Raw genomic sequence first — 6,419 nt, 5'->3', positions numbered from 1 at the left:
GTGTCTGTGGCAGCTATTTAATGCTGCTCCACTGACGGTATGTAAAAAGCTGAGCATGGGCATGTTCCAGTAAAATTATTTATGAACACTGAAATTTGAATGTCATGTAATTTTTCACATGTCATGAAATACTCTTATGATTTTTTCAAGCATTTAAACACGTAGAAATCATTCTTAGCTCATAGGATGTACAGAAACATAATGTGCCTGATTTAGCTTGCAAGCTGTAGTTTTTTCCCAAGCCCTGGAATAAAATAGGAATATTAGTTATATTTAAAAACTGGACTGTATTTTGTTGATTTGTTGTGGTAATTATAAGAGCATATTTTGCATCATAATGCTGGAATAGACAAGAATATTTAATCATTCACTAATAATATTGTGACAATAAGAATTGTAGTTAGAGGCAAAATTGAACAGCTTTATTGGGTTAAATATAATTTTATCTTTCTTGTATTATGCTATATAGATTTTTATCACATGTGGAATTTTCAACTCATTTCTGGACTCATTTAAAAGTCTACTGGAAAAAAATTGAAAAGGAAAGCATTTATTGAGGAACAATTGATGAGGCGATTAGATGATGTAAATTGCTTGGTGTTACAGAAAGTCATGAAATTGTGCAGACCTGCTCACTGCAAATTCATGCTATCTAACTTCGTTTGGGCTCTTAATGCTACTTGTCAATAAAGAATGCAACTTTCTTTATTCTTTGCTTGTTAAATTCTCATTGCATTCCTCATGGCAGCTGTTTTAGATTTTCCACACTGTTCAACTTCCAATCCTATGACATCTCCCTCACTCTAAGAGATGACCCCTGCACCTCCTGTACATGTCATCCGACATGAGCTCCAGCAACTTTTCTGCCCTTGTCCTCAGATGGCTCTGCTTTCACTCTTTGCCCATAACCATCTATTGCTCTGTATCTTCACCTCTTTTTATTCCCTCCTATCACAGCAGAAAAATGTATTTCTTCTATTTCCATGCCTAAATTGTCACTTGTGCTCTCTGTACCATTATTTTTTAACCTCTTTTGTAAAATTTTTCAATGATCTCCTTTATATCTTATGTCTGCGTCTCTCTGCCTCTTTCTCTTCTTCCAATAGACATGCTCAGTTCTCCCTGTTCTTAAAAACAGGGCTCATTCAGCTTTTCTGCACTGCTCATTCAGCTTTTTTGCAACTTGCCAGCCAGCATCTATTCTGATTGGCCAGTCTCCTCTTCTCACTGGGAAGTGCCTGGGTATATCACCCTTTTATCTTTGCCTTAAAACAATCAAACAACAAAATCCATTATCAAAGCTATTCACCGCTTGGACCTTCTGTCTATTTAAGCCTACCGTCCAATATCTTTTATGGTCAACCATGTAATGTCTTAACAGTATGGTCTATACTCGATGCCTTATACTTGATAATTTACTCCTTTAGTCCTTGCCGTCTGCCTTCCTTGTTCTCCATTTTTTGAATCCGTTGCCAGGAACCACCAGTGAGCTTTTAGGAGATAAATACAATAATTTTTATTAATAATGATCTTTTTTCACTTCCTTAGCATTATGCCTTAGACACTTTTATTCTTTGGTCTTTGGAAGAGTGCTCCCTTCTTATCCCAGATTGTTCTTTCTCTGAATATGTCAGTTACTCTTTTTCCATCCTGTTTCTCCAAAGTGACATACCAGTCCCTCTCCTTTCTTTTCCCATCCAACACCCTACTCATCCACATTCTATCTTGTCACCTTTAAGCTGATAGTTTTCACATCTCTCTAGCCCTCTCTTTCATGAGCTCCAATTCTGCATTGTCAGGGGTATGGTGGATATTTCCACCTGGATATCATATAAGCATCTCAAACTCATCATGCTTAAGACTGAACTTAAGATCTTTTCAACAAATTATCTCTCACTCTCCTAATTTATTTCCTGATTTTTACAAGGGAAGTTCTCTTTCTCCAGTGATGAAATCTGGGAGCCATCCATGACTTACTCCTTTTTATTATCTCCCAAAGAAAATCAATTCCCAAGTCCTAACAAATTTACCTTTGGAATATTTCTGACATCTTTTCCTTCCTGTACTTTCCCACTGCTACTACCTTAATTTAGCCCTTAGTCACCACATCTTTAAGAATTGGCGGTATTCTCTACATTGGTCTCATTTTTTATAGTTACCCTTCTCCAGTGCATTTTGAAACCTTCCTAAATCTTTGGCTTATATTGTTTCACTTTGGTTATATTACTTTAAGCTCAATTCTAATAGCTAGCAAATATGGAGGGCTTACTATCTGTTAGGTACAGTTCTAAGCAGTTTATGTGGATAGACTTAATTAATCCTCACAAGAATCTTTTGAGGTAGCTAGTATTATCATTATAATTCTGGAGTACACTGAGCCTCATAGAGTTCAGCAACTTATTTAAAGATCAGATAGCTTATAAAACACAGAGTCAGGAATCAAACCGTGGATGTATGTGAGTGTGGGGGTGGTGGTGGTGGGGACAGCAACTAGACTCTTAATTACTATACTGTAATGCCTCCTTTAAATGACTGAGTAAACTTCAGACTCACTAACTTGGCTTTCAACTCTCTGATCTCCAACTTCTTTTAATTTTCAGAAAAATCTAACATAAAACTAGTGTAATGGCTCATCTGTTCTATTCCTAATTCTCATATATTTGCACTGGGCTTTTGGGTTCTCATACTTTTATTTATCGTTTTCTTTAACCCCTCATGTTTCCCCTCATCCCCCACCAAACTTAAAGTCTTGAGTATAAGATACCTTCATTATCAACACTTATTTAAGCACTATAGGGTCTGCTTCACCTAGGAGTGACCCTTATCCTCTGCCTACCAATTATACTTGTTTTAAATACATTTGTAATTACAATGAATTTTGTCATTTATGTTTCACATACATTAGGTGGTATTCTGAACATTGATGTTTGTGTGTTATTCTCAATGAGACTGTAATTTTTGCATGTATTAGAACCATATTAAATAGCTATAAAATAATTGAAATGGATCAAATATATTTTCTGATTATCATTTTTAAAAATCCAAAAATTCAACTGAATAAAGAGAAAGAAACAGTAGCTTTTTTTTTTAAAGTTAATTTTATTTTGTTAGTCACCATACAATACGTCACTAGTTTTTGATGTAGTGATCCACGATTCATTGTTTTCGTATAACACCCAGTGCTCCATGCAGTACGTGCCCTCCTTAATACCCAACACCGGGCTAACCCATCCCCCCACTCCCACCCCCTCCCCTCTAAAACCCTCAGTTTGTTTCTCAGAGTCCATAGTCTCTCGTGGTTCATCCCCCCCTCCAAATCCCCCCCTTCATTTTTCCCTTCCTTCTCCTAATGTCCTCCATGCTATTCCTTATGTTCCACAAATAAGTGAAACCATATGATAATTAACTTTCACTTAGCATAATCTCCTCCAGTCCCATCCATGTTGATGCAAAAGTTGGGTATTCATCCTTTCTGATGGCTGAGTAATATTCCATTGTATATATGGGCCACATCTTCTTTATCCATTCATCTGTTGAAGGACATCTTGGCTCTTTCCACAGTTTAGCTATTGCAGACATTGCTGCTATGAACATTGGAGTGCATATGGCCCTTCTTTTCACAACATCTGTGTCTTTGGGGTAAATACCCAGAAGTGCAATTGCTGGGTCATAAGGTAGCTCTATTTTTAATTTTTTTGAGGCACCTCCATACTGTTTTCCAAAGTGGCTGTACCAACTTGCATTCCCACCAACACTGTAAGAGGGTTCCCCTTTCTCCACAGCTTCTCCAACATTTCTTGGTTCTTGCCTTGTTAATTTTTGCCATTCTAACTGGTGTAAGGTGGTATCTCAGTGTAGTTTTGATTTGGATATGGATTCCAAAATTCTCAACAAAATCCTAGCTAATAGGATCCAACAATACATTAAAAGGATCATCCACTGCGACCAAGTGGGATTTATCCCCAGGATCCAAGGGTGGTTCAACATTTGCAAATCAATCAATGTGATAGAACACATTAATAAGAGGAGAGAGAAGAACCATATGGTCCTCTCAATTGATGCAGAAAAAGCATTTGACAAAATACAGCATCCTTTCCTGATTAAAACTCTTCAGAGTATAGGGATAGAGGGAACATTCCTCGAGTTAATAAAATCCATCTATGAAAAACCCACAGTGAATATCATCCTCAATGGGGAAAAGATGAGAGCCTATCCCTTAAGATCAGGAACACGACAAGGATACCCACTCTCGCCACTATTGTTCAACATAGTACTAGAAGTCCTAGCAACAGCAATCAGACAACAAAAGAAATAAAAGATATTCAAATTGGCAAAGAAGAAGTCAAACTCTCTTCAGAGATGACATGATACCTTATGTGGAAAATCCAAAAGACTCCACCCCCAAGTTACTAGAACTCATACAGCAATTGAGTAATGTGTCAGGATACAAAATCAATGCACAGAAATCAGTTGCTTTCTTATACACTAACAATGCAACTGTAGAAAGAGAAGTTAAAGAAACGATTCCATTTACAATAGCACCAAAAACCATAAGATACCTCGGAATAAACCTAACCAAAAAGGTAAAAGATCTGAACTCTAGGAACTACAAAACACTCATGAAAGAAATTGAAGAAGACACAAAAAGATGGAAAAACATTCCATGCTCATGGATCGGAAGAATAAATATTGTTAAAATGTCTATGCTACCGAGAGCAATCTATACCTTCAATGCCATCCCGATTCAAAATTCCAATGACATTTTTCAAAGTGCTGGAACAAACAATCCTAAAATTTATATGGAATCAGAAAAAACCCCGAATTGCCAAGGAAATGTTGAAAAAGAAAAACAAAGCTTGGGGCATCACGTTGCCTGATTCCAAGCTATATTACAAAGCAGTGATCATCAAGACAGCATGGTACTGGCACAAAAACAGACATATAGACCAATGGAACAGAATAGAGAGCCCAGATATGGACCCTTAACTCTGTGGTCAAACAATCTTTGACAAAGCAGGAAAAAATATACAATGGAAAAGACAGTCTCTTCAATAAATGGTGCTGGGAAAATTGGACAGCTATATACAGAAGAATGAAACTCGACCATTCTCTAACACCATACACAAAGATAAACTCAAAATGGATGAAAGACCTCAACGTGAGACAGGAATCCATCAAAATCCTAGAGGAGAACATAGGCAGTAACCTCTTTGACATCAGCCACAGCAACTTCTTTCAAGACACATCTCCAAAAGCTAGTGAAACAAAAGCAAAAATGAACTTTTGGGACTTCATCAAGATAAAAAGCTTCTGTACAGCAAAGGAAACAGTCAACAAAACAAAGAGGCAACCCACAGAATGGGAGAAGATATTTGCAAATGACACTGCAGAAACAGTAGCTTTCTCCCTAAGTGCCAAATGATCTCAGATGATGTCACAGTTTCTGGTTTTTAGTTACTATTAGATCTCAAGTACTGTTACCACAAGAATGGAGATTTTCCAGGAGTTCTAAATAGAAGTACAGTGCCAGAAATCTGGCTTGAAAGTCTGGTCTCGTGAAACTTCTGGTCCTAATGGTTGAACTTTTTCATACTTCTTGCTAAATCTTTTCAAATGTGCTCATCATTTTCTATCACACAACTAGTTGGGACTCTAGAATATCAGTCCAAACCACAATCAGAATGGATGGAAACCAAAGTTTATGAGACTAAAAGACAATCTCCCTGAAAAATAGGGCTGTCAGGTTCGTGAGATATGCAGCGATACACAGAGTAGGGTGATGAAGAAGTATCAAGCTAAGATGATGCAGGACTGTATTTCTTTATTTTAACTACTTTAAATGCCAGTTGCTTTTGCCCTTGGAAAACTGGTCTACTTGGAGGATATAGTTGTAACAAGATAAATTTTGATTCAGTTTTTCCCTACTAAGCTTGAAGCTAGCCAAACTAAACACTTTTTATTAGTGGCTCCTTGAAAATCATATTGTTTTCTGATTTTTTGTTGGCCATGAACTTCCTAAAATTAAATTCAGAAAGATAACATGAGCTACTAAGCTAGTGAAAGTCTAAATTTGATGATATGTTTTAATGTTTTTAATACCCAGCCAAGCATTTGTACTGTATCTCCTAAATGCATTCTTGAATGGAGTTTTTTAGTTTTCCCACTTTTGAAGTAGAATCAGCAAAATGGGCAAATTTTACATTTTATGGTTTGTATGGCAACCCAGGCACTTTGTAGATTTCAGTAAATGCTTGTCAGCTATGCCATTTTAAAAAGCATACTGTTTTTGTTTGTGATCAGTGGAAGAATACATTGTCAGAGGGGAATGGGAGCAATCCCTTTTCTTATATGGGATTCAAGAGCTTCTATTCTGGTGTTTAGATAATTCAGATGTTTTATTCCATCCAAGTTGCTTTAAC

The sequence above is a fragment of the Neomonachus schauinslandi genome, chromosome 3 (assembly GCF_002201575.2).
Source record: "Neomonachus schauinslandi chromosome 3, ASM220157v2, whole genome shotgun sequence".
Classification (NCBI taxonomy): Eukaryota; Metazoa; Chordata; class Mammalia; order Carnivora; family Phocidae; genus Neomonachus; species Neomonachus schauinslandi.
The sequence above is the reverse complement of the archived record's forward strand: the minus strand, read 5'-3'. Positions refer to the sequence as shown.